Here is a 10708-nt window from a genome sequence, read left to right on the forward strand (position 1 = left end):
GCCCTGTCCGGGGGTGTCCTCGGATGGGGCCACATTGTCTCCTGACCCCTCCTGTCTCAGCCTCCAGTATTTATGCTGCAGTAGTTTATGTGTCGGGGGGCTAGGGTCAGTTTGTTATATCTGGAGTACTTCTCCTGTCCTATTCGGTGTCCTGTGTGAATCTAAGTGTGCGTTCTCTAATTCTTTCCTTCTCTCTTTCTTTCTCTCTCTCGGAGGACCTGAGCCCTAGGACCATGCCCCAGGACTACCTGACATGATGACTCCTTGCTGTCCCCAGTCCACCTGGCCGTGCTGCTGCTCCAGTTTCAACTGTTCTGCCTTATTATTATTCGACCATGCTGGTCATTTATGAACATTTGAACATCTTGGCCATGTTCTGTTATAATCTCCACCCGGCACAGCCAGAAGAGGACTGGCCACCCCACATAGCCTGGTTCCTCTCTAGGTTTCTTCCTAGGTTTTGGCCTTTCTAGGGAGTTTTTCCTAGCCACCGTGCTTCTATACCTGCATTGCTTGCTGTTTGGGGTTTTAGGCTGGGTTTCTGTACAGCACTTTGAGATATCAGCTGATGTACGAAGGGCTATATAAAATAAATTTGATTTTGATTTGATTTAATTTCAATAGGCGAACAACAAGTGGCAACCTAGCTAATACTTACTCAAAAGGATTCCTAAATCATTGCTAAGAATAATGAAAATGACTGCAGTTTTCAGGCTGGTTGTATTGGTGCTAGCTAGGTACCAAGCTAAAGCTAGCTAACCCAGAAGTTGTGGTCGAAGAAATTATGCTTTATTGCCAACGTGGTATTGTGAACACATCGTTCGTGGCCGGTGTTTGCTTGTTTGCAGACTTTTTGTACAGCTTTGACAGTGCTACTGTATCTTTTTTTTGACACGCAAAGACCCAAACATCGTTCCATAGTATGTATGTGTAACTTTAGTATGACTTTAGACCGTCCCCTCGCCCATACCCGGGCGCGAACCAGAGACCCTCTGCACACATCAACAACAGTCACCCACGAAGCATTGTTACTGATTGAAACGTTATTTAGCGCGTACCGCTAACTAAGCTAGCCGTTTCACATCCGTATGTCTTGAAGCTAATAGAAGTGACACGATTACTGTGTAACTCCGATAGGGCAACATCTGAAAAATAGCGCACTTGGTAGTGTGTACCGGTGCTCGACCAGTCGGCGAAAGCCAACATCATCCACGACAGAGAACGATTGATTGTCAAGAGCAATGAATTCCATTATCATGGATTTCACCTTTGAGTTGTCTCGCTGAAATTGTATTAATCTTTCAAATGACTCGTTGACTGCTCGATCCACACAGCAGAGATCGTGGGCTAGTTTAGTTTACGTCATGTACCTTCGGTATATAGGTGTGCACTTCAGATTTCACACTGGTTTTGTACATCGGGTGTTAAACTAGACATCGGCCGATAACGATGTTGGCATTTTTAGCTAATATCGGCCGATTACGATATGTTCACCATCCCTAATGATAACACATAATCCCTCCGGACAGACACAAGCAAAAACTCATTACATAAATGTTGCAGCAGCCTAGGCTACGCCTAAACATTAGAGATCTGACATGCTGCATGGGATGAAAATGAGGCCATTTTTCAGTCTGATCAACTGTAGGCTACTAATAAGAGCAGATACATACAGCCTATGTGCACTGTCCATTTGGTCAGGGTGAACTAATTGGTAACGTCATGTATTTATAGTCCATTTGTGTGCCAGGAGAAAATATTAATGTAATCAAATTTGGTTTATATTCAAAATTATTTTCTGCCTATACGTTTTCAATCCAAAATTATTAACTGGAATTAATCAATCAACATAATAGTGATGAATAGATTTTTTACAAGGCCTACAGTTGCATAGGCCTGCATGATGCAAGTATACATAAAGCAAGCTCAGCCCTGTGAGTTCTATTGTCTATCAGTTGTTGTCTATGTGTCTGGGTAGAGGAAATCCCCCTCCTAATCTAGTCTAAGTATAATTCATATGAACAAGTTTAAGGTAAGTGCAGTTGGACAGGGTTTTCATCCCCCCCAGGGCCAGGAGTTTTATTTGGATTTTTTAACCATGTGACGTGATTAGGACAACCTGGACAAATCATAGCCCTTATAAAACATTTTTACAACTGATTAATCACTGTCATTCCTTATAGGGTCCAGCTTTTCTGGTTAGGTTAACAGATAAGGAAAAACTCTGGGCCCCATTGGGTAAAAATTGCCCACCCGCTCTGGGACCTACGGCGCCACCAGTCTGCCTGCAGTTGTCTGTTATCATCAGGTATGTGGATGATCAGGGCTTTATTCAGGAACGTTTCTTAGGCTACGTTGACGTGTCAAGTGGGCGAGATGCACAGTCTGTGTTTAACTTCATGGAGAAACTTGTTGACCAAACCTACAATGGCGCAGCTGTAATGGAATATATCTGCTATTTATATTTACAGCTAAGTCCTCTCCTGTTCCCTGATTAAGAGGTGATGACAACTCCACTACCATTGTCAACTCTCTCCTGACATGAACTGAAGCCACGTCTCATGTGCTCGCTCATCCACTGGCACATTGAATGTTTCCTCTCCAAGCACTGTGAGTAGCCCTATCCATTTTCTCTCATTACTGTATGTAGTCAATCACATACACAATCACATTATTACCTATCAAATATTTTACTCCTTGCTTGGACTAACTCATTCTTAGCTATTTTGTCTACTGTGTAGTGTGTTGTCTTATTGTTTTTGTCTTCCCAGTTAAATCCTGTCCTGTACTGAAGTCAAGCCTCTTCAGTGCACCTCAACTCATGCCTCATACCTCACTGCTGTGATCCCTTCTCATTCCCATTCCCCATAATATTGTACAATACATGTCTTTAGTAAATGATTTAGGTGAAAATAATTTATCTTTGATTATTTTTTAAATACACTTAGACGTCTCCTTGCGCCTATACCATTGGTCTCCCATCCTCCTCAATTGTTAAAGTCACCAGCCTCCACTGCTCTCCACTGTGGTACTGTCTTAATGCTAGACACAGTGCCATAGTAATTAGATTGTAACCAGTGTCTAAGGGCTCTATTCAATTCACATCGCGGAAGTTCAGCTTTAGTGTGATTGAAATTTAAAGGCAACGTTCCTACTTTAGCAGAGACTGCATTCACGGTAAACGCTGCATATCAGCTCAATCAGAAATTACCTTGAAATTTGAATCTCGGAATCTGTAACGCTTCAGCTTTCCCGATTGAATTGAGCCCTAAAGCTCTTTTTCAGAACTCCATCAAACCAGAGCAGGACATCAGTTACTGTCGGTCATGGTGCACGGACCATGCAATGACGCACGTTACTTCTGCTATAAAGTGCTTCACCCAAGGGGAAAATCAATGACGAGCTTATCCCAAATGGGACCAGTCAGTTTGATATGGCATTCACACACTGCGTTTTAATGCACCACATTTGTAAACCATTCAGTGTGCTTGTTGACTAAACAAGGATGAACAGGCCGTAAACAGATAGTGAACGCCAGTGGACATGAAATGATAAAGCACCGCGCTTTCAGGATGGAGCGGTAAGAGGGACAGAGATGACAGATAAAGGGTCCTCAATATCGGTCAATCCCTCATCCCTGCATGACTACTGAGAGGGAGTGTGATCATGGCAACTTCCCTACAAACATGCCCGCATTGGCACCATGAGGGCCCAATGCTGGTTAAAATATTGACCCCATGTAGGCTGCCAACATTGGGCCAATGCGTCTTTGTTCATGGGCTTCACGTTGGCCCCCAAGGCATTTGCCCAGTGTGGGCAGCCCATATCTCGGAAAAGCAGCCCTCACTTTGTCTAAAATAATAATATTTACCAAGAAAACATGCCAACATTGGCATGATGTGGGCCCAATGCAGGCAAAAATATTGGCCCCATGTCAGTCAATAAATAACGTTTTTTTTATAAAGCCCTTTTTACATCAGCAGTTTTCACAAAGTGCCTATACAGAAACCCAGCTTAAAACACCAAAGAGCAAGCAATGCAGATTGTTACGGATTCCCCCGGTACTGCTGCTCATTTCATTCACCAGCTCTGGAGGTCTACGTCACCGGCCTCTAGGTATCACTGAACTGTTTCATTACGCACACCTGATTCCAATTCCCCTGATTAGTAATTGTATATATGTGCCCTGTGTTCGCCATTGTCTTGTCGTGACACAGATGTAGATTACACATTTGCTATTTGAGGGGAATGTATTTATTTATTACAATTTAATTCAATGCATAATTGTTAATCCTTAAAAAATATTTATGGAAAGTGATACTTTTCTGATACAATGTATCAGACAAAGTTCTTACTGTCATACATATATTTTTACAGGAAGAACTGTTAAGTTTCTCATACGTCATATGCACTTATTAGGGCCAATGGGGTCATGTTTGCTGGGTTTGAGCCCTTCACGACCAGTGGTGGAAAAGGTTCTCAATTTTCATACTTGATTTAAAAGTAAAGATACCTTAATAGAAAAGTCTAAAAGTATCAGGTTTTAAATATTCTTTAAGTATTAAAAGTATACATCATTTCAAATTCCTTATAAGAAGGAAACCAAATGGCACAGTTTTATTTGCATTTTTTTTAATTTACAGATAGCCAGGGGCACACTCCAAAACTCTGACATAATTTACAAACAAAGCATTTGTGTTTAGTGAGTCCTCCAGATCAGAGGCAGTAGGGATGACCAGGGAGGTTATCTCGATTAGTTTGTGAATTGGACCATTTTCCTGTCAAAATGTAATGAGTATTTTTGGGTGTCAGGAAAAATGTATGGAGAATGTAGTGAAGTAAAAGTTGGCAAAAATATAAATAGTAAAGTATAGATACCCCAAAAAACGACTTAAGTAGTACTTGAAAGTATTTTTCCTACAGTATTTTACACCACTGTCCATGACACACAATGAAACACCTAGTTTTAAAAAAGTCTGTCTTGGGCTAGAAGCTGGTCCACAAACTCCAGAATGTTTCTTTGCCTATATATATATCCGCAGCGGAAAGGGCATGTCTCACAGAGACGGATGTCTGGATCATTTTCCCTGTCCAGCCCACTAATGACCCCAAGGGGACCCTGGCAGAATGGGAGGGAGGAGAATATGGGGTAAGGAGAGAAGGGAAGGGGAGAAGAGGAACTCGCTCAGTCCCGATGCGCCAGTTGATGAGGCAGCAGCTGTGAGTCACAGGAAGGAGAATGGAGCCGGCCGGCGAGCGTCCTTTTTTGGCAGCGAGTCAGCTGCCCAACCATCGCCATCGGAGGGAGTCAGCACAAATGCTACGATGACGACCTGAGGGCTGCTCGTTTTGTCAGTCCCTTTCCTCCGCTAACAAAGCAGCTATCTGCTTCCTTTCCATCACTGCACATTTTCCAGCTTTGACCTTTGAGCATGAAAATAATATGACAAGAACAATTATGTTGAAGGCCAACTAGATTAGTCTCTGAGGTCCATTCTGCCGCTCTTAATTTGTGGTTTCAACGTATATTTGTTTTGAAAATAAAGAATTGGAGGTTTTTACTTTTTTCTGTTGAAAATAGAAAACAAATGAATGTTGTAATTGATTAGAACAAGACTGAAAACAAACTTAACAACTTTAACCTCTGACTGGCGCCGGCCTCCTCCTGCCTGCATCTGCTGTTTCATTATTAAATTGGATTCACCGTCTTCTGCAGTGCCATTTGTCTTGTCTACATCTCTAATATAGCCTCCGTCTCAGTCTGTGTGCGGCTTGTCTCAGTCATATTATATTTGCTGAGGAGTTGTGGGCAATAGCAATGGTGGGGTGCACAGTCATACAAGTGTAGGATCTTAATTTGACCAGTTTCTCACAGCAGCAACAGGAAATGTGGATTATAATTAATGGGTATTTTTGTAGAGGTTAATACATTTTTAATTAGGGCAAATAAATTCTGACGTGTTTAAAGTGGAAATGTAAACTTTAGAAGCCTTTTAAACCTTGAATATACTAGAAGTTTCCATTTCCTGCAGTGCAGATATTTCCTGCAGCAACATGGTGATCAAATTAAGAGTCTCTATCTGTAGCCAGGGGTTTGAAAGAGTGAACACACAGTCACAATATAGTGTCAAGCAAGTGTTTGGCTCAAAATAGCTCCATGTCAATGAATTAATAATGAACAGTTGTATTTCTAAAACCAAACAGAAGAGAAGAGAAAAGAGAATATGTGTGAGTGTGAACTCATCGTGCTGCTTGCACTGTAGAACAAAGACGTCATCCACCCTCTGGTTCTCCTAGCTAGCTTTTAGCGCTGTGAGGACTGTGCTATTCTTGGAAACCCCAAAACAGAAAACAGCTTTGCCTCTGCTGCTACTGCTGCTGTTGCCATTGCTGTTGCTACGGCTGCTACTGCTGCTGTTGCCATTGATGTTGCTAAGGCTGCTACTGCTGCTGTTGCCATTGCTGTTGCTACGGCTGCTACTGCTGCTGTTGCCATTGCTGTTGCTACGGCTGCTTCTGTTGCCATTGCTGTTGCTACGGCTGCTACTGCTGCTGTGGCTTCTTGGTGTTGGGGAGAGAGCGGATGAGCACAGTTAGCCGGGAGACACTAGCCTGTGCCGAGGTGACTCAACGTTGGCTTCACAGCTGTGCTGTGCGACGGGCCGCTCACTGGCAGGTGTGTGGCACGCTTTCACACACCCTCCTGTGACCACAGAAGTCTGATGGGAAGTGGCAAGGAGGGAGGTGTGAAGAGAGAGGGGGGGGGGGGTAGGGGAAGAGAGGTTAGGGGGTAAGGGTCTGATAGTAAGGGGGATGGGGTGAATATGGCACAGTGAATCTGGAAGTGAAAGGGCGACAGTGCCACCACTCCACAAGTTTGTCTGTAACTCGTATATATGCAGCGTATCTGTCCAGACACAGATCAGGCATGCCGTTATGTAAGATTCAGCATCAGTGCTGAGCTCGCTCTGAAGTGACTAATGCAGCCCCCGGGGGTGACAAAACAGGGAGAAAATAAATACAAATCTAACATGCAGAAACAAAAAAGCCCACGGTGTTTAAATAAAAAAGCGACAGGAATCTAGGCTTTCAAATAACACGGTCATCTCTCTTTCACCTTTAGTTTCCCCCCCCCCAACCTGTTGGTTATACTGCAATTCTTCACATAGTGAAAGGGAAAGGGGGATAACAAGTCAGTTGTACAACTGAATGCATTCAACTGAAATGTGTCTTCTGCATTTAACCCAACCCCTCTGAATCAGAGAGGTGCGGGGGCCTGCCTTAACTGACATCCAACAGGATACTCCATACAAATTATCAGTTAATGTGGTGCTTCACAGAAATTATACTAGAAAGGGAATCAACAAAGAAATATCTGCAAATCTGTGTAACTACACTATATATACAAAAGTATGCGAACACCTCTTAAAATTAGTAGATTCGGGTACTTCAGCCACACCCGTTCCTGACAGGTATATAAAATTGAGCACACAGCCATGCAATCTCCATAACGAAACATTGGCAGTAGAATGTACTTCCTGAAGAGCTCAGGGATTTTCAACGTGGCACCGCCATAGAAAAAATGTATACCCTGCTAGAGCTGCCCTGGTCAACTGTAAGTGTTGTTATTTTGAAGTGGAAACGCTCAGCCACAAAGTGGTAGGCCACAGAACAGGACCACCAAATGCTGAAGCATGTAACGCATACAAATCATCTGTCCTTGGTTGCAACACTCTACCAAGTTCCAAACTACCTCTGGAAGTAACGTCGGCACAAGAACTGTTCGTCGGGAGCTTCATGAAATGGATCTCCATGGCCGAGCAGCCACACACAAGCCTAAGATCCCCATGCCAAACGTCGGCTGGGGTTGTGTAAAGCTCACCATTGAACTCTGGAGCAGTGGAAACGCATTGTCTGGAGTGATAAATCACGCTTCACCATCTGGCAGTCGAACTGAAAAATCTGGGTTTGGCGGATGCCAGGAGAATGCTACCTGCCCGAATGCATAGTGCCAACTGTAAAGTTTGGTGGAGGAGGAATCATGGTCTGGGGCTGTTTTTCATGGTTTGGACTAGGCCCCTTAGTTCCAGTGCAGGAAAATCTTAATGCTACAGCATACAATTACATTCTCAACGATTCTGTGCTTCACAATTTGTGGTAACAGTTTTGGGAAGGCCCGTTCCAGTGCACAAAGCGAGGTCCATACTGAAATGGTTTGTCGAGATCGGTGTGGAAGAACTTGACTGGCCTGCACAGAGCCCTGACCACAACCCCATCGAACACGTTTGGGATGAATTGGGATGCCAACTGCGAGCCAGGCCTAATCACCAAACATCAATGCCGATCTAACTAATGCTCTTGTAGCTGAATGGAAGCAAGTCCCAGGAGCAATGTCCCAACATCTAGTGAAAAGCCTTCCCAGAAGAGTGGAGGCTGTTATAGCAACGGGAGGACCAACTCCATAATAATGCTCCTGATTTTGGAATGAGATGTACGACGAGCATGTGTCCACATGCTTTTGGTCATGTAGTGTACATTATTACAGCACACTGAATAATTCCAATGATGTGGCATTTCCATTGAAGTGAATCTCAGTGAAATTACATTCTCTCTGGTAAATCCACAGATACTATAATACAGAATGATGTATCAACCTGGCCCCATGATATTAACTATCAACTTTACTACACAAGGTCAAGTTAATGGGCACATTACCTATCTGAGTAAACCCCATGTCATTGTCTGAGTATGTGCTCCAGAGCCCTGGCAGGTACATGTTAGCACAGGTTCACCGTGCGACTGGGCAGGCTGGTCAGCGTAGATTAGGAGCCTTGATGAGAGGGAAATGGCTGTGCAAAATTGGGTTCTTATCGCTGAAGTTGGCCTGTTCCATACAGCGACACGGGGCAGGTCGGAAATCATCATGAAATGGAACCAGTTCAGAGCCCAATAATTGAATCCCTGGTTGATTATGACTGTGTTCATAAATGGATAAATGGACTTTGTTGCTGAGGGCTTTGAAGATTTCCCAGAAATGCATACAACCCACTGTGTCCCAACTGCTGTGTGATTAATTACAAAGTGAATCTGGAGTCTCCTTGGAAGCAGATACATTTTTGTTCTCAGAGCCATTTTCCATGCCATCTTTGTGAAGATGAATGGTATAACAAAAACATAACTTTCTCCCATAACTTTCTGTGTGGGAGATGAGGCTTGATCTAAAATCTGCTGCATTCATTTCCTGCTCCTCTAAATCATAATATACCAATTATTTTCTTGTCAAAATTTGTGGCTTTCACATAATAGAGTAAACATGTTTATCTTAGTTTTAACTTCTCAGAAATATATGGATGTAGTCGACTATACTACAGAGATAACAATTTAAATGTAAATGTATTTCAGTCATTGAATAAAAGTATCAAATGTGTATTTTATGGGGCGGCAGGTAACCCAGTGGTTAAGTGCATTGGCCAGTAACCAAAAGGTTGCTGGTTTAAATCCCCAAGTCGGCAATGTGACAAAATCAGTTAACCCCCAACAACAACTCCTTGTGGATGTTGATTAAGGCAGCCCCCTCACCTCTCTGATTCAGAGGGGTTGGGTTAAATGCGGAAGACACATTTCCGTTGAATGCATTCAGTTGGTCAACTGACTAGGTCTCCCTTCCCCCCCCCCATTGTTGCCTGTTATTCTTGTCTAGCCAACCAAGCATGATTTGTAATGAACTGATTTTAAATTTGAATGAATGATCCTTTGAACACCCACACTTTACCACCAGACCAGTAATTATCTATAATTGCACTCCCTCTTCAATCAAAATGTGTCATTAGATTCACTTTGATATCTTCTTTAGATTATCAATATGATGAATGACTAATATCCTTAAACTTGTCCAAACAGGGGGAAAATGAATATTTGAATAGCAATGATATGTGATGATTATTCAGTGTTTCCTTGTTTAGGTAATAGCTAAACAGGTTTCCATATCACATGAGATACATACTAATCCCCACTCCCTAACCCCTCCAATTAAATAAACACTGCTAGATCAATACTGGTTTTGCCCCTGACTAAACTTGTGACATGGATGACCCTGGATGCAAGATTGCTTTAGATTTTATCGCTTTCTTGAACGTGAAATACATTTTTAAAAAGGTGCAAAAATGGTAAATGAAAATTCACTGGGACTGGGCCTCGGAGTCCCTTTGCGTCTACTGGCTTCCATTACGATTTCACTGTGTCGATGGAAAGTGTTGATTTAAAACTCTTTGCTCACCTCTACCCGATCCATAAGGACAATCAGGGAATTTGACGAGGAGACTTGTATTTAACGGAACAGCTGTAGAACTGGCTGTATCCATCAGCCTGGCTTCGTTGTGAGTGTTGTGAACTCCAATGCAATCAGCTCAATCTCTACACTGCAACTCAAAATGTAGTGCCACTCACTCATATTGGCTGGTCTTTGAGATGACCTATCTAGACTCCACTCCACTTTAGTTGAGAGATAGCAGGTAGGAACACAAATGAGAATCACTGGAAATCATGATGAATTAGTTAATTAAGGTTGTAGCTGGTTTAATACATTATTGCCCACCTCCAGCACCCCAGAAAATACATACTTTTGGAGTTGCACAAAGCAGCACGTGTACCGTTAACACCTTGATCATAAAATAGCCTGAAGGAGAACACGAAAAAGCCAATCTCCTTG

At 42.8% G+C, this 10708-nt stretch overlaps 1 long non-coding RNA gene across 1 annotated transcript; it reads left to right on the top strand.

The window, feature by feature from the left end:
- Nucleotides 1–2171: 2171 nt before the first annotated feature.
- Nucleotides 2172–2916, top strand: LOC118936916 (uncharacterized). The gene is made up of 3 exons (XR_005034348.2): nucleotides 2172–2308; nucleotides 2472–2610; nucleotides 2772–2916. It is a non-coding gene; the product is annotated as an uncharacterized LOC118936916 (long non-coding RNA).
- The last annotated feature ends 7792 nt before the right edge of the window (nucleotides 2917–10708 follow it).

The sequence above is a fragment of the Oncorhynchus mykiss genome, chromosome 10, assembly GCF_057628025.1.
Source record: "Oncorhynchus mykiss isolate SJ-2025 chromosome 10, ASM5762802v1, whole genome shotgun sequence".
NCBI classification, from domain to species: domain Eukaryota; kingdom Metazoa; phylum Chordata; class Actinopteri; order Salmoniformes; family Salmonidae; genus Oncorhynchus; species Oncorhynchus mykiss.